This window comes from Empidonax traillii, unplaced genomic scaffold, assembly GCF_003031625.1.
Source record: "Empidonax traillii isolate 1590-97213 ecotype Southwest subspecies unplaced genomic scaffold, ASM303162v1 scaffold1193:size157251, whole genome shotgun sequence".
Lineage (NCBI taxonomy): Eukaryota > Metazoa > Chordata > Aves > Passeriformes > Tyrannidae > Empidonax > Empidonax traillii.
In genome coordinates this window covers 4,543-23,090 of record NW_020956386.1, presented here as the reverse complement: position 1 = coordinate 23,090, position 18,548 = coordinate 4,543, and the positions used below count along the sequence as shown (strand labels likewise).

The 18,548-nt window shown below is 39.6% G+C and overlaps 1 long non-coding RNA gene across 2 annotated transcripts in view; it reads left to right on the top strand.

The window, feature by feature from the left end:
• LOC114069109 overlaps positions 1-18,548 on the top strand; it is a 147,405-nt gene that overhangs the window by 125,403 nt on the left and 3,454 nt on the right. For both annotated transcript variants that reach the window (XR_003573726.1, XR_003573727.1), the window contains exon 4: positions 6,561-6,855. This is a non-coding gene — a long non-coding RNA (uncharacterized LOC114069109). The remainder of the gene's footprint in view (positions 1-6,560; positions 6,856-18,548) is intronic.

Here is an 18,548-nt window from a genome sequence, read left to right as displayed (position 1 = left end):
TACCAGCCAGAATACTGGTATTCTGGAGGTCAGCTGTACTCAGAATAGAAATGCCAGCAGTTACTTAAATCTGGCTTCTGTCAAATTCCTCAAAGTGTGTTTCTTCAGGTACTGTGCAGTATCATGGCAACACCCATACTCTGCATTTTGGAGTATTGAATAATGCTTAGGACTATTTTGGCTGCTGTGCGATATTCATTCTAGCAGCATCCTGTGTATGATGTAGTAATTAAGAGGTCTAGTTGTGAATTGTTTGAATATTCAAGTTATGTTACTTTTCTTAATGCTTGGAAGTTAATCCAGGAAAGGAAATCTCTACCTTTTCTATTAAATGGAAAGAAGAAAAAAAAAAAAAAAGAAGAAAAGGGGAAAGAAAGGAGAAAGAAAAAAATGAGGGGAGACAGAGAAATTTTTGTTCTATGGTATTAAATAGTAATGTCATGTAATACACACCCAGGAGCTTAACAGAGCTGTAGTAGGACTAATTTAGCCTAAGTCTGTCTAATCCTTCATTAGCATACTATTATTTTTTTGCCCAGTGGGTATATTGCCTGTTGAGAAATAATGTGAATATTTATTCAGCAGTAATAACTGTTGCTGCTTGAGAGCTTTTTTTCCCACATGTGAACATGCTTATCTAGAAAAGAATTTCAGGCAGATGATCACCCCTGGGATTCAATGAATTCATGCGTTGTATGTCCTATCTTACTACATGGCTGTAAAGCAAGATTACTGTTTTTCTAATGAGATTCCAGTTCCAATACAGACACTGCAAACACATCACTGCCTCTCAGAAAATAGTATCCTGTCTTCTGGAGTGGTTCTATGTACAGAAGGAACTAGTTTAATTAAGCAGCATTAGAGGTACAAGTCGGTCTCTGGTGCAACAGGCTAAGCAGTTTTTGTCTGAAACTGTAGTAGTCTCGTAAGAACTGAGCTCAGTTCTCTTCCCTTAGAAATCAGGGAGTGTTTTTCTACCTAGGTCAGAGAAGAAGGATAAAACCACCTGTTTTGATGTGTAACTTGTGTTCAGCAATAATGACTCCCCCAAAAATGCAACTGCCACTGCACATTGCTTATACAGAATGGAAGTTTAGGTCAAGATATCCATTTTTAAATCAGTTGAGATTATGCATTCGTATTTCATTTGTGTGCTGCGAAGCTAATTTCAAACCAGGTCTTCTTTTCCTAAAGAACAAAAATACTTAGTGTATGTATTTTCTGTAGTGAATATGGCTGTACTAATATCCATTTTTAATGCAGATATATTTAAATGCTATTTTTAGCATTAGAATGATGTAAGCAAGCAGTGCTATATTACCTGTACATAACAAATTTAAACTGAAGCTAACTCTGCAATGGGCAATTAGAACCGCAATCAGTTGTACTGGCTACACAGACTTAAATTAAGGATGATTACATTGAAACCAGTGAATGTAGGAGGTTTACTTTTCTATAAATGAAATTCCAATCATATCCATAATACTTATTTCAGACTAACTTATAAAAATATGAACAAACCCAAAAATTATCAAACACAAGCTGTAACCTTTTATCATTCTCTAGTCAGCTGGTGTTTAAGTTGTAGTAAAGCAGAATTTATTTAAAAAGAAAGAGAACAACAAATCTTAATTGTTTTCCATTTTACTTGCTTTGCTTACCATTTATTTACCATGCATTGTTTTCTTACTGTTGCAAGTTTTTGACAACTATGGTATCCTAGTCTGATTTGCACTGATGGAATCTAAAAAGGAATGAAACCAGTTGCCATATAGAATATTGAATATAATTATTACAATAATACTATATTTAAAATATGTTAGAAATAGTTTTTAGGGATGCTAAATATACTGCAGATAGACGGAACTACATGTACATCCTCTGTCATGCTTCGGATATTTTTTTTAATTAAGGTCTATTTCTTTTAGTTAGATTTTTCAATTAAGTGCTGATGATCTGGAAATGCCCTCACTGAAGCTCAGACTCTCCTGCATGTATTATGGCATTTAACCTAAAATGGCAAGAAATCAATTCTGTTGTTTGTGCTGTAATTGACTGAATAGTAATTGAGACACAGGATATTCAAGGGTCAAAGTGAGACATACTCAGAAAATATATTTGTAAATAATTTTTACAAGTTTTTAATCAAAAATTGGTTTATAATGGAATTATACCTTTAATTTCATATGTTTAAAAATTTTCATAGTCTGAGCACATCTTTGTATTTATGTTAAAATTACTATATCCTTTACATTACAGTACTGTTTTCAAAAATCTAATTCAGTTCTCAAATCACAGATACTGGAAAAGGTGTGGCTTGCAAGGAGTAAAGTGCTGATCTTTATCACTGTAGTATTAAACTGTGATTGTGATGAAGGCCAATGTTTCGGTAAACAAGCTGTTTCACTTCTGGTGTCCAGGCTATACTGGGGCAGTCAGCTTTGTGAACTGGGGAGAAGGTGTCCCATGACACTCCATTCAGAGTCCTCACAGTGGCCTCTGTGCTGCCCTGTGGGAAGGCATCTCCTGCTGATGGAGGGCTCCTGAGGTGGTCTGAACACACAAGGAGTAATGCTGGTCCACCTCTGCTTCAAGCTCCCATATATTCCCTGCTCCTGACTCTTGCGGGGAGATTCCTGGGAGATTTTTCTACTTCAGCTTCTTAAAGTCTGATAGTCTCAGTTCCAAGTCGCCAGGGGCCTCTGCTCTGCTTCAGGCTAGCGTAGAGTAATTGCTCAGCAGAGTAGGGAGCCCACCCACCCTGACTGCCCTCCATCCCTGCAGCACAGGGCGCACTCATGGCCAGAGACAGGCACTGTTTCCCTGGCCTGGGCCACCACTTCATGCTTGCTACAGCACTCATGTGCCTTCTTTAAGTGTCATACTTCCACCTGGTCCTCTTCTACACTCTGGACTAGAACATATTGACATAAGGGTCTTTTTTTTTTTGCCCCATTTGTTTCCCTGGAGGCTTTCTCTTGCTATCAGGTCTCAGCAACATAAAGGAGGCAGTCTAAGATCCGAAATGGGCTTCTGCCCAACCAGCTGCCATGGCTGGTTGCACAGCCCTGCTGTTTTGATGCCCAAGGTCTGGCAGTACAGGGCCTATCTGGCTGGAGGGCTGGAACATGGAGGAATGCTGCCTTCTGATTCAGCTGCAGTTACCAACATGGTTTTTGTGGGACACCAACTGTACTGAACACCAGGCCTAGGCAATGAGGGCTAACTGGGTTCCAGCTTGCTCTCGTCCTTAGGCTCACAGGACACTCATTTTCTCAAAGAGGATAATGCTACTATTGAAAGGATATAAAGGTGGGAAAAGATAAATAGAAAATGGAATAGGAATGGAATGTGTGCATTAGTCAGCCTTTTCAATGCATAATAAAAAGCTTTTATATGAGATTAAATTCAAGTCTTGTGTAAGTGAAAGGGAGATACTGTACTTGTTTTCTGTAAGAGACTGAATTTTATCTAAGCAGCTTTGCATTAAAAAAAAAAAAAAAGGCGAAAAGCTGCTCAAATTTTGACATCTCCAAACTTACCTCTCCTAAAATATTTTTGTTAATCTCATAGCTCCTTCTTACATCTTAGTTTGCTTTCATTCTGAAATCACCTGTTGGTTACTTGCTTTCTTTCTGGGGTTGTTTTGTTTTATTGCTTTGCCCTTCAACTGCCCTTCCCTAGCACTTTTAATGATATTTCCTCCACTGCAGAGAGCTTCAATTCTGTTTGGTATTCTGCCTTGTAAAAAATAAAGTACAAAAAAAAGCACATTAAATTATTAATACTTTGTTGTCACTCTTTTAAAGATTGTACTCTTGGGGATAAAAACAGGCACTGGCACGAATGTAAAGGAGTAATAGTGGAAAAGATAAAACAACTAGAACTTATTATGCTGAAACAAATCCTTCTTTACTATGTGTATGGTGAAATAAGTTCATGTAGACTTAGTGATTCCTTTGTAAGAATCTCCACCTCTCTTTATTCCCTCAGTCTAAATGTTCCCATATTTCTCTGTATGTTGTACTTGGAGGATTAGGAATTCCCGGTATATGTTCATATCAATAAACATACTGGATGAACTGAATATGTTCTGCAATCTGTTTCGTAGAACACCTCTGCTAACAGGATCTAATGGTCCTTCCTGAGCTTTGAATATATGTGAAGCATCTGGCTTTGCTAAGAAAATGAGGCTAAACTGTAGATCTTCCTTTATAAAGCATAAAAGCAGAGTGTGGTGCGGCTAAGCTACTGTCAGAAAAGGTACTCTCTTCCTTAAGATAACCTGTCCCCTTTGCACAAAGATCTGGTGTTTGCCATTTAGATATGGCTTACAAGATACAGGTTGGAGTTCTTCAAGGGGAGAATTAGATAATTCTGCTGTGTGACTGCAAGCTATGACAGTTCTCAGGGCCTTGCCCTTTAACTTGTCCTATCACTATAACAGAATAAAGAGCTGATCTAGCTCAGGTCTTTGACAGTAATCATGCATGAGCAGTTTGGCCAAGATCTGATATTGCACTTACTGCCAGGTCACGGGGAGAAAAATCTTGAAGTCTTTTTATTTGCTACATCTTACCTGTGCAACGGAAAGACAGCTTAGTCAGTGCTGAACAAATGCCACGATCTGACTAAGGATTTATACAGAACAACAGCACAAGAGAAATGTCATGTTTCAGACACTGTGGTGTTTTGGGTATTTCCTTCAGACTCTAGAGCCACAGAAGTCAGTAGAAGCCCTGCCATGAATTGCAGGGGTCCAGCCCTGTTCAGGGTCCATACCCCTGGTGTCAACCTAGCAGAAATCCTCTGTGTCACTCCTGTGGGGCCATCAGTTGAGGTGCTCTAGGAGAAACCCTTTAAGCCAGCTCTAGTTACTTAATTTATGGGCCAAAACTAAATGGGTTTGTTGCTGCTCCTCTTTTACATGAAACTTACACGCATCAGTTAAAGCAATTAAAAGGTTATGTCAGAGGTTCCATTTTTCAGTATCTGTCAAAGACACCGGGGCAATTCCTCTGGATGGTGGCTCTGGTTTAGTGTGTGCCCTTTCAACCAGACAAGTGTCTGCTCTATCTGAAGTGCAACATGATAAAGAGGTAAGGAATAAGCAATACAGGGACAGAACATTATTGCAGGGACAGAACATAAGTGACCACAGCTTCCACTGGAAACTCACACAGGATCCAGGGGAATGGCATGAAGCTGTGTCAGGGGAGGTTTAGGTTGGATTCACCCAGAGGGTGGTTGAGCACTGGAACAGGCTCCCCAGGGAAGTGGTCACAGCACCAAGCCTGACAGAGTTGAGGAAGCATTTGGACAACACTCTCAGGCATATGTTGTGATTCTTGGGGCTGTCCTGTGTGGGGCCAGGAGTTGGACATTGATCATCTTTGTTGATCCCTTCCAGATCAGGATATTCTATGATTCTACGATAACCGTGGAACTTGTCATTTTAATATTTTTGCAGATGATGTTTTTCAGAGGAAGCTGCACCACCCTGGCTCACCTACCTCTCGACATACCTGTTTGGGTTTCCCATGGCTACACCGGCCCCCATGGCCCGGGCACCCCACGCAGGGCGGCAGCGGGGAGATGCCCTCCGGGGCTGCAGCGGTGAAGGAGGGCTGCTTGCCTGAGTCCCGCTGGTGCCGTGCAGACTGGGGGAGCATCCCACTCTCTCTCTGCTGCCCTAGTGGGGGCTTTTTCCTTTTCCTTGCAAAGCTTCCCTGCAGGGCAGCTAAGGACATCCTGGGTAGGCTGACCGATCCCGGGAGGAGGAGAGAGGCGGAGGAGACAATCCCCTCTCCCTGCTGCTGCTGCTGCTGAAGCTGTGCTGGAGCCGGAGCCCTCGATGTGGTTCCCCAGAGTTAGTTGCTCAGCAACCAGAATCAATTAATATGCTTTGCAGAAAGTGCAGGGGAAGCCCGAGCTGCTGTCAGCGAGCAGGCAGGAGGCTGAGGGTGACTCAGGATCCCACTCCTACCTGACACCCATTTGGTCCCACCCCATCTTCTCCAAACACTCCATTAGCCACCGTTCTTTTCCCCTCTCTCCTTCTTTATGATACTTAGTGCGTGTGTCCCCAGATCCTTCGGGCAAAGTGCCTTCTTGCTCAAGAAACCCTCTGCTTTGAGGCTTTTGCTTTTAGATCTGATTTGTATTTTTGGGTTATTTGTCAAACCTCCAATACTTTTCTAGAAATTCTAATGTTTATGTTCTTTGGGAAGGGAAAGGGATAGCTGATGTTTTTGTCACATAGTTTTAAAGGTGTCTCAGGATGAAAAGGCTTGTTTGGTAGTACACAATTGAGCAGCAGCAATGAAAATGCATCATGTGTGAATTGGGAAAGTTTTTGCCTCTTCCTTTATTACAAATCATCAGCACTGGACATATGAGACCAAAGAGGTAGTACTAATTGTTGTGAAACACCTAGATAACAGAGCAAATGAGGGGGTGTTGTGTTTTTTTCGTATCTTCTCATTTTCAGCATAGTAATTTCGGGGCTTTGGTAAGGTATTATTTTCTTTTTTTCTTTCTTTCTTTAATTTTTTTTGGAGTCCCTCTGATGACATCGCGAATCTGGGAATGAAGAACTTCTTAGAGCTGATTGGAAATGGCATTACAGAGCTGAAACTTAACTGGAGGAAATATATCTCCTGAAGAAGAAAATATAATGCACTATAAGGATCTGACTTCTGGTGAAAAACTCAAGCCTAGAGAAAACTTGTCCGCTTTGTTAGGAAGGATGGGTTGGACAATTTTCTTCAGTTCCAAAGGATATCTGAATGCCATGCTGAGCTTAATCTCTGCAGCATGCTCTGTGCTTCTCATCTCTTCCTGATGCACTGCATGGTAAGGCCTTTTTCCTTCTTTTTAATAATAACTATCTTTCTGATATGGTAAGAGGTATAAAATAATTTCAATAGTGAAATGAAAAATTGAAAAAATGTAGAAAGGTAACAAAAGAATGTTTGTTTGTATGGTTGTTTCCAGCAGCAAGTGTCCTGATTACTGCAGCAGCTTTGTAAGATCATTTCTGTCTTTCTCCCTCGCTTTGTGACAGTGTGTATGTGCGTGTGTGTGAGTTTGTGCCCACCTGTGCTGTCATTTGTGCCCAGACTGGAACATCTGTAGCTCTATTGTACATATTTCCATGCTTAAGAGAATGTTTAGGAATTTGCTTTGACATTTCTCTTTCTCTTTCCCTCCCTCTCTCCATTCCCCTCCTCCTGCCTCCCCTTTCTCTTGCTGTTTCTCTGGGGTCATGGTGCTATACCTTCCCTGCATCTCAGTTGTGCACTGACCGCTAGAAGGCAAAATAAATTCCATATCAATGTAAGAATAGTCCTGAATAATATTATCTGAGTAAATGGAAGCTACAGAACAATTTTGAATGTCTGCAATATTGGCAGGTACCAAAGATTTACTCTATTTTGTTTCCATGGGAAACAAATATCAAATGCAGACTCAGATCTGTGTTTTAGATACAGTGGGAGGCAGATCCTTTTACACATGTCAGTAAACCAAAAAAACTACCACTGTGAATTACTACCCAGCTCATAAAATTAGCAAACCCAGTATGGGATGTTCTCATATCCAGTTATTTTTGTCATGTGTAGTGTAGTGTTGAGAATTATTAGAAATGGCTTCACTGAGTGTTGCAAGATATTTTTCATTAACAGGTGTAATGTGGTTTCATCTTTCTGGATGAAAGAAGATGTTATTAACTAACAACCCAACTTACAAAAATTTAGAGTCATTGTCAAAAAATTGCCAAGCTGATCAGGAATTATATAGTGAATGTACTGAGATGGAAAAACAGGTTCATTTTCCAGAGAACCTGGTTTACTTGGATCTCTGTTTCAGAAATTAGGGTAGAACTAAAAGATAAGAGAGTCATGATGTGAAATATATATATATATATATATATTCTTACATATCCTGGTTGATCACTGAGTTTGGAAAAGTTGAGTGGTTCTTGAGGAGTAGACTGTGGTAAGGGCCTGCCCCTGCTCTAAGGGTAACCCCTCACAAATCTGGCTGCTTTTAGTGGGGTTGGAAATGGAACAGGAACAGGTTTGTGTACCGGCTGTCACGGGCTGTCCAGCTGGGTATGGAGGTGATGGGTTCTCAGCAGCAGGTTTTGAGGTTGAGAAAGATGAAAAGAGCCAAAGCAAAAAAGGCCAGGCCACAGCAGGACTCATGAACAAGAATCAGAGCTTAAATACCATTCAAAAGATGTAATTTTGTGGTAGTTCCCAACAAATCTCCTCCTTGTATGATGAAGGACTCCATAAGGCAGTTTTTAAAGAGGGAGTGGTAATGCAGCTTCTTCAAATCACTGCAGCAGGAGGAAACAGATAACACAATTCTGTACTGTGACAGTGTTCCAGTAGCTTTCAGACGCATCAGCCTTGGTTTTAGGAGTAAAAGTTCAAAACGTATATGTGTGCATCAAAGTAGATTATTTGTGTATTTTACTATCTGAAATGTGTGACTAGTGTAAGAATGAATAAGCAAAGCTGAGGAAGGACAACACAACTATAAATGTCATCTTCAGTGTTAGAAAGAATCTCTTGCTTGTGGAAGTCATCTCCTCAGATCTCTATGTGAACAAGGACCGCATCCTAAATTCATCTCCCATTACAAACCTCTTCTCACATCAGCAGTTCTGTGTCAGTCAATGGGGCAACTCACATGGATGTTATTGTTTAACCCTAGCTGGTTAGGGTTAGCACCACATGGCTGCTCACTCACTCTCCCCTGGTGGGATGGGAGAGAGAATCAGAAAAATAAAAGTGAGAAAACTCCTATGTTGAGACACAGACTGTTTAATAGGTAAAGAAAAAGCCACATCCACACAAGCAGAGCAAAACAAGGAATTCAATCACCACTCCCCATGGGCAGGCAGGTGTTCAGACATCCCTGGGAAAGCTGGGCTGTATTGTGTATCACCGTTACTCGGGAAGACAAATGCTATAATGGTGAACATTCCTCTCCCACCTTTTCCCTCTTCTTCACCCCATTTATATGCTGAGTATGACACCGTATGGTACAGAATACCCCTTGAGTCAGTTGGGGTCAGCTTTCCCAGTTGTATTCCCTCCCAACTCCTTGTGCACCCCCAGCACAATTGCTGGTGGGGTGGAATGTGAGGCAGCAAAGGCCTTGGCTCTGTGGAAGCACTCCTCTGCAAGAAACAGAATTTTTCTGTATTATAAATACTGTTTCAAGCACTAAAGATAGCCTTTATTAACTACTGGAAAGAAAATTAACTCTGTCCCAGCCAAAGCCAGCCCATTCTCCACTCCTCATTCTACACGATTTACCCCATGCTCAGGTCCCACACTATTCAATACATCCTCATTAACCACCACCCTCCTTTCCATCTTCATATTTAATATGCAGATATCATTCCCTTACTCTATGGACCACCCTTGTAAATTGTCCAGAAATGCACACAAAATGTCTATTGAGTTCATTTAGACCTCGACTTCAGGCTCCATCTCTTATGGTGGTCACTCAGAACAGGAGAGGTCAAAGCTAGCACAGTGAGTAAGAACTACTCATGTGAATAAATTCGGAAAGATTTTATAATACCAGGATCTTTGATTGTCATAGCAACAAATTTATTGGGCTTCAGGCATAATTTATATTTCCCTTCTAAACAAAATAATTTTTCCTTTTACCTGTGTGATTCTTTTTGCCTTGTAATTAGGGCAGGAAAAATAGGTTAATTACATTCTTAAAGATCATGCAACTGTACAGACACATTGTTAGTGAAAAATTGTCAGAATATGCAAAACTTTACCTTTATTAGTGGCCTCCAAATCGAAGTGTGCGGTATTCTTATTGGAATCATTCATTGCCTTATTATTTTTCTGACAGTATTAACATTGCTACTAGGTATTGCCAGTTTTTCCAGGAACCCATTAAGAAAAATAGTTCATTTAAAACATCACTGATCTTATAAAAGTACTCACTATTATTGGGTTCAAGGATATTTACCAAGCTTTTTACTACATTAAATAGGTTCATTTTTTTGTTAATACATGATGTTTAGCTCTTTAGTTGATCCAGGAATATGTTTATCTTTAGGGTATAGAAACGCAATACAAAATCATAATTATAGTAAACTTCCTACAGAATATAGATATATATTCAAATAGGAAGGATAAAATTATCTGCATTTTATTTCCCTATTCAATTTCCATGCTTATAAATGTCTATATTATTAGGATATATATTACATAACAAGTAAGATTTCATTCACTGTTATTTGTAAAGAACAGTTTCTTTTCAGAATACAGTGCATCGGATTTTTTTGCTCTAGGTTACACATTATGAAAGAAAGAAAAATATTAAGAAAAACAAGCATAACAACCTTTAATATGTACCAGTAAACTAATGCAGCAATAGGTTAATTTGTTTTTTTTATCCCTATAATTTACATAGCAAGAATAGTAGATTCTTTTCTAAAGAGCTTGTTATTTTGAGAGAGAAGGTTTTACATGATACAGGATGTTCCATTGTCTCTATCAGACATGTCTGTCAATGAATTGCTGTGACTTAAAACTCTTTCTTTAGCTACATTTTAAATAATTTAAACACTTGCACAACACCTGCATTTAGCTTTCTCTTTCAATTCTAAAGCAAGTAAAATTAGTCATTTCCTTTTTTTTAAAGATACTATTCAAGAAAGGTTTGATGCTGAGAACACCTGCATTTTATTTCAGTCCATTGAATTGTTTCTTTAGATAAACTATGTGAATTAGAGCTTGAACCATTTGTATTGTCAGGGAAGTTATACTGAGCAGTGGAAATACTTTTCACTCTCGCAGCAACTATTTCTAATCAAGACAAATGTGTCTTAAAAATATAGCATATAAGCAGTTCATGTACTTGTAATGCCTTGAGCTGTCTAGATTCAAGATCCAGCAAAAACCTGATTTTTGAAAGGCTTGCAAAAAAAACCCCAAACCAAAACAAAAAATAGTCTTAATGTTTTGGTTTTTTAAATGTAAATGTCCACAGAAGGAACATTTATTGGTCAGGTAATTTCCGTAGATCAGCATATGTGTTTTTGATAAACCAGGATAAAAAATGGAAAAGGCATAAAGTTTTTAAAAAATTAAAAGCTCTAAAAATCTATATGTTTGTAAATACTGATTTCAAAATGACACATTTAATTTTAAATTTTTTAATCAGACTTTCACTTGTTACAAGAAATTGTACTGACATCTGTTTATCCGTTTTTCTCAGCAAAATTTTGCTACACTTAATTTCTCTTTTTGACAGTGAAATGTTTAGTTGTAAATTTTATAACTAGATCTTTTATAGCTGTCCCAATATTTTTTGGCTCTCAAGAGTCAGTTCTTTAATCAGAAGCTTTCTGAAGGGTTATCTTTGCATTACATATTGCATAGCCCCATATTACTAATACTGAACAGCAGCTCTCACCACATCTGTGGTAGACATAATCTCTGAGGGCATTTCCCTCCTTTAATTCTTCTTGTCTTCAACAAAAAGCAGGCCTCTATTTTGCTGAGTTTTCCAGATACCAGAAGTAGTGCTTTCTACTACAAAGACCTTCAAGAGGCCTTCAAAAGGCAAACGGGCAAGGAATAGAATTAATCGAGTATTAATATCCTTATTAAATAGATAAGGAACTGAGGAACAAAGAAAACCGCCCAAAGCTATACTAGCAAGGGAAGAGTTCGGAATTGAACCCAAATGTCCTTATTCTCAGTTCATCACTGTCCCTGCAAGGTTACTCTTCATTTTGTTCATTTTTTTGCTTAATGACTTGCATTTGGACTTTTAAGTTAATACTAGTTGAAGTATCAAATGTGAAAGGGAATTACTGATGCGCACTTCCTTTCCAGTTGTCCTAAAAATTCTTTTTTCTCTCCTGAGCCATTCTGTTTGAATGTAACCATTAATTATGTAATTGCTTTACTACACAGGGGAAGTAGAGCTTAGATTAAACAGAAAAATACTTAATAGAAATATCCTAAACATGCCATACAGGTTCTGGGGGATATACATGTGTATCTGCTTATGCTGTCAGGGTTTAGGGACAGCTGTGGGGCTACATAATGGTTTTGAAGCCTCTTGGTAAATTAATCAAATTTCAACACAGAAAAAATTCCAGTTAAAACATACAAACATTGATGATGAATTCACAAGGGTCATTATTAATCCAGTACTTATGAGAAAAATAGATGAAAAAGAGAATATGGTACCTAACGGTGATTCTTATTAACCCTAATATCCTTCCTCTGTCCAAGGTAATCTTTCAGTTTTTTATCCTCTTTATGAAAAAGGAAAAGATGGTTTGTACAGGAAGTACTAAGCTGCTAAAATTACATCTGAAGTTGGGGGAAAAAAATCTGACTTGGCATCTTAATACAAACTCAGAAAAATTTTGTACATGTCAAGAATTAAAAATAGCTTTTTGCAAATGTGTCAGAGTTTTGGAATGAGTTCTGTAGCAGAATATCCCAGAAGCTGAAGTGGTATCTGCCTCACTTTGGTCTGTTTGTGCAGCTCCAGGTGTTACTGATGCTGACAGGTACTATACTTACCAAATTACCCAATGACATATTAACGTTGAAGAATATGAAAGTCTGATTAAAAACAGTACTTTCATTGGAAATCTCATCTCACTTGGGTTTTATTCCTGAGAAGTGTTAGGAAGAGAACATAAAATGCACCCTACTGCATCAAGTATGCACTTTTATTTCTTCTGACATCAACTGGCTTACAATAGAAAAATGTTAGAAAGGAATGCTTTAGTCAATACATACTCCATTATAGTAAGCAATTACATAACTTGCTTCAAAATAATGTTCTCGTATGGACAGAAGTCAGGGCAGCCGGGAGGATCACCTGCACTCCAGTTTCATCCACAGTGACAGTGCACATGGGCCATCCCCAGCCCACCTCACCTCTCCCTCCTAAACTATTATCTGTAAATATCACAAAGAAGATCTAAAAGTCTTTTCTAGTTAAGCTGACAATTTTTTTCCATGGAGCCTTGGATATTGGATGATGTAAAAGTGTTTAAGTTCAAACATATGCTGGTGTTTAAGAACTTAACATATCACATGGCCCCTAGTTATTTTTTAAATCAGAGGGAGTAAGGGATCCAAATACCTTTGAGGATCTGAGCATATTTCCTAAAACATTAATAGGTTGGCAAAGTAAATCTAGTTATTATAGTTGGGTAATTACTGAATTTTGACAGGTAAAGTGGTTTTTATTTGGCTAAGAAATATTGGAGAACAACTGAAGTCCATCAACATAAATAATGAAGAATAAATAATGTATTTCAGTCATTGTAAGAGCCCCAGAGGATACAATGCAGTCCATATTCTCAACTTCTGACTTCTGAAAATTTGTGACTTATCATTTTATGCAAATGTCTTTAGATGTTGAAAAACATCACTTTCTCCTCCATGTGAAACTGGTATACATTTGATGAGAAAAATTGAGGCTTTCCTTTGACACATCCCAAAACCCCACAATACTGTCTACAAAGTGAGATTTTACTGAACTATGTTAAGAATGACAGAAACTTTCCTTTAGGGAAAACAAATCTAATGTTTGAAAACAAAACATATAACTTTTTGACTGGGAGCACTGATGATAAGACTGTTTAAGACCTGTGACCTGTGTGTCGTTGGAATTCCTTTTTTATATTGTGTCTAAATAAAAACTTTACCTGGGTGAAAATTTTTTGTTCAGGTATTCACAGTAAATGTAACGTTTCACTGAATACAAAAGCACTATAAAATACTTAGCAGGAGAAGGTAGGATTTCAGAAAGGCTTTTAAAGCATTCCTGAAAGTGGCTCTTAATGGATGAACACAATGGGCCTTAGGATAGCATTGTTTCTGTGCTGCTGAACACAGTACTTGTTCTCTATATGTATTGTATTAATGAAAGCTGGAAAACAAAACTTTCCTTTAAGGAAGCGTTTCAGTGATGTCATATTTGGTTTGAGTTCCTGTGGCTTCATTCCATGGCAAGTGTTTTATATTGTACTAAAATGCTCTGAAGCTTGGCACAGCTGGATGACTTCTGAAAAAACACTGCTGTGGAAATGTATGACAATCTATATTGTACCTGCTCCTTTGGAGCCATTCTGAGGTATTGTTGACTCAGTATAAAGGTAACAGCATCTTTGGCATTACTTCATGTAACGCTCAGCATGTTTTAATGTGTCATGTCACTGGGAACACCCTGACGGTATAAGGTGATGTACCTTGTCCTATGTTTTTAATATCACTAGCACATCAGGGGTGAATAAGGAAGGGTTGCTCTATTACTTCTATTCCTAATTGTTATCCCTTAAATTCTGCATCTCTTCATGTGCTTTCAAGGGATCACTGTTATCTTCTAGTCTAGTCATTGTCCCCACTCTGAAAACCATGTGGTGGATGTTTAATGAAGAAGGGTCCACAGAATATCTGATCCATCCACAGTGAATTTTACTAAACTAGTAGAAGACCACAAATCACATCTGCAATGTTTCACAAGAGGAGCTAGATCAAAAGCATACTAAAAAACCCCCAAAAAACCCCAAAGCAGACCATGTGTAATGGTACAATAGTGCTGCTGAATTTATTTCCAAATTGACTTGTGATCTCTCATCTGGGTTTCAGTAAATTTATGAGTGTATGAAAAAGGCACACCAAATAGGCATCAGAGGGATTTTAACATCAGGAACATTAGTGTTCCTTACCTCATGACCTCTTCCTTCCCACGGCTCTTTGCTGGAGCCTCACATGAAGGTGCAGCGTCTCCTTGCAGAAGTCAAGTCACGCATGAAGAGAGAAACAACCTTTCTGGATCCCTGCAGGTTAAGCATGAGAATAGTACAGTGTGAAAATGATGCTAACAGACAGGATCAATAAACAATTTCCTTCATAAAATAGAGACCTTCCTGACATCAGTTAAAAATTTTTACCAAGTTACAACACATGAAATACTGTACATTTAAAGAATCTTTTGTCATGTCCTCCTTGCCCACACTTCTCTAGAAGATACCTGTACAGATTGATCTTCCCTTGATCCCTTTTGTGTCTATTCCTGTCCATGTGGACACACATGGCTACACTCCATGGCAGCGTATCTTGGTACATCTGTTCAGTGCATATGTGTACAAACTGGGCCTTTCACCCCTGCACTGCACACGTGCATAAGCCCCTCATGTGAAGAGTCATACCTGTGGCATCACACCCTGTCCTGCCTCACCAGGGACCTGATCTCCTATTCCCCTGTGGCTTACGGACAGCTCCTCAGCCCCTGGTGATACTGCTAAGACCAGACCTCTCAGCTGGATAAATGATGTGTGCACAAATGAGGTCTCCCAGGTAATTAAATAAAATAGTCAGCAAAGCCTCATGGGCCATGTCCATGTCCCAGTTTGTCTCTAGGTCTATGAACTCTGTCAATATGATCTTGTGGGCCATATCCATCACAGATCCTCCCTGCTCCTCAATTCAAAGCCCAAGCTCTGCACTCAGTATTCAGTTTTCACTCATGTGATGACTGCTACTGCTTTTAGAAACAGATCCCATTGAGATGAGCTGAAGTGCTTTGGATAGCTGTTTGGGCAAGGAAATTGCAATCAGGTAGGACTTTTCCACTTCAGCTGCTTGGTTTGCTTTACACTTTGGGTGTGAAATGCAGTGCTTTGCACATGAACGCGCCTGTGTCCTCAGCGCTGGGGTGAGAGCTACCCATCCTACTTGTGACTGTCACAGCTGGTGTGAATTGAAGAGCAGCCAGGATAGAGCACTTAAGAAAGTCCCCACAGCCCCACTGCCCTACAGGTTCAAGAGGCTGGGCCAAAGCTGCTATCTGCTTCACACTTCTTTTTCTCCTGGTCTGGAGGTATGAAGTCCCATCCCCTACTCTGCTTTTACAAGATGTAAAGGTGCTGGGCTGTCCTGGAAATCAGGTTACAATCACTGTGTGAGTCAGCTTCCAGATCTGTTTGTCAGGGCTACTGAACCTTGCTTGTGTGTCCCAAGGTGAGGATTAATCTGTTAATGTTTGTAAAAAGCTATGTAAATGATCTGTATCATGCTGACAGGTCAAGTACTGCATTGCTCACTGGCTGCTCTTCCTGACAGCTTAAGATATATGCCAAACAATGTCTACGCTTTCAGGCAGTGTTCACTGATGTAGTTTGACTGGCTTAACCCTCTCAGGATTTAGCCTTACTACTTCTAGCTTACTGATAGGGTGATAAAGCACAAATATGCAAAGCTGGTGGTTTTCACATAACCTAGAATACAATACAGACATTGATTTATGCTTGTACAGAACCACGAGCTCAAAGGAAACCCCTCAGATCTTCTATAGCAGACATGTAATTCAAGCCCTGAAGGACCCGTGGGAAGCAGTGAGGCTGAGCAGAGCTCTCTGCTCTCCTTGGCTGTGGGCAGGAGGCAGCAGCAGAAGCTGCTTTTGTGAGCCGTTGTCAGGATTTGGCCCTCCTGCACCTGCAGGAGATGCAGGTGCTCAAAACAGCTGCAAGGCTTAGAACAAGCTCCTCTGAGAAGGTGAACCCTACCCAAGAGGAAGTTGTGCTTAAAATTTGGGAGCCTTTTTGTCCTGTGCTCATCACGTAGATTGCAGCTAATATCAGTTATTGAGATGGGGGTCTGACAGGGTACATACTGTACAAATGAAAAGAGAAAGAGCCTCTTCTAGAGAATTCAATCCTAAGAGAACTTCTAAAACTAATTCTGCAAGCACACAGAACACCAAAAAGATAGTAACTAATTTCCCTGGCTGCTTTACCACACACCTGGTTCCAGTTATCAGAATTACATGTGGATTTTTATGCTGATTTTTGGTATTAAAGATCAATAGTTTTGTTACCTTTGATGCCTTTTGTGGGGCAGATAATTTATCACTGATCTTTACCTGGGTTAACTGTACTTTTCCTTAAATACCTAAGCTAGAAAGAGATGCTGCAGCATGATGCAGTGGCTTTTCTTGGTATAACCTGTTACTAATTAAGAGTAGGACAGACAAAAGAAAGGGACTGGTTGTGAATCTTCATTGTTTTATGCTCCTCTTTGAGGTTACTGGAGCTGATAACTTACTAGGTGGGTCATTTTCAGGGACTGACACAGGGATATGGCATCAATACCAATGCTAGAAATTTTGGTGATTAAATTATTAAAAAGTATATTATTTTTCTGTAACTATTGCTCATCTAAGCAACTTCTGCTTTCAAAGCCTAATCCAGTACTCGGTGATGCCAGTGAGAATTGTGCCGCAGATTTCTTCCACAGTTGGTTCACATCGCTGGCTGGTTTCATCATGCCTACTGATAAAAGTTTTTGTGGTAGAAAATATGAACATACTGTGGCTTTGGACTTTGTTTCTTTACCTGAAAGTTATTTTCCATTCCTTTCCTGCTTCAGATATTTACCTTACTTCTTCAGCAAATGTTCAGGGCATATCTGTGTGTCTCTGCACAACGCCTTTGCAGACACATCTCCACTGGTACAAGAAGAGCTGCTCCATAACTGGGTATCTCCAAGGTTTAGCACGCCTCTTGTTCAATTTTTCTCAAACAGCCTCTTTGTCAGCCACAAAACTCCATGAAAATGATTGATAATGAAAGGAACTGATTTCTTCTTTCTCCTTGTAAAATGACAGCACATCTCCATTTTGGGTCTTGGTTTACACTTGCACTTACATAATCTGTATAAATGCACCCAGCTGGCATTGATCTGGCTGGATTAAGCAACAGGAGGAAAGATGGTAGGGCGTGGGCTTTGGCGTGCATCCCATGGGTGTGGTTTCAGGTAGCTACTCCTCATGAGGGGTGCAGGCCCTTTCACTTCTGCTCCCACCTGGCTCTGTGGGAGCTACCTCCAGCACAGTTATGTGTGCAGCAGTCCTGTAACTGTAGCAGAGAAATAGGTTTTAAATACCTTGTTTACTGCGCTGTTTAAAAAAAAAAAAAAAAAGTGTAAAATTTTAAAAAATAATGAAGACCAAACATCTGTAAATCTTCCTTTGATGAGATGCCTAGTCATATTCTAGCGTTTACAGTTTTGACAGCAAAATAACACAGGAAAAAAAATCAAAATTAGCATTTACAAGAAATCAGGAACAAGAAAACAGAAGGAAGGCAACAGATACATGTGCTAACAGAGGGATTATGGCTCTTGAGAGAGGGCAATGTGCCATCTATAAAGCGCAGTCATTTTTGCAAATCCCTGTTTTACTGGTTGGCAATTACCACCTGGCAACACTGAGGGAGAGGCAGCTCATACAGTGCTTTGACAAGATGGAAATTGTGTGCTTTAATAAAATGTTTAGCAGCTCTGCTCAACATAGTCCCAGCAGCACATAACTGGGGAGAGAGTGCTAATGTGCAAGGAGGACAGAGACGCAGTTTCTCAGAGCCAGAGTTATTCATGCTGACCAAATGCAGAGGGTGTCCCTGTGCTCCTGAAAGTGCCCCTGGGACCCCAGAGGCCCTACCTCTCCAGTCCCCACACGGTGCT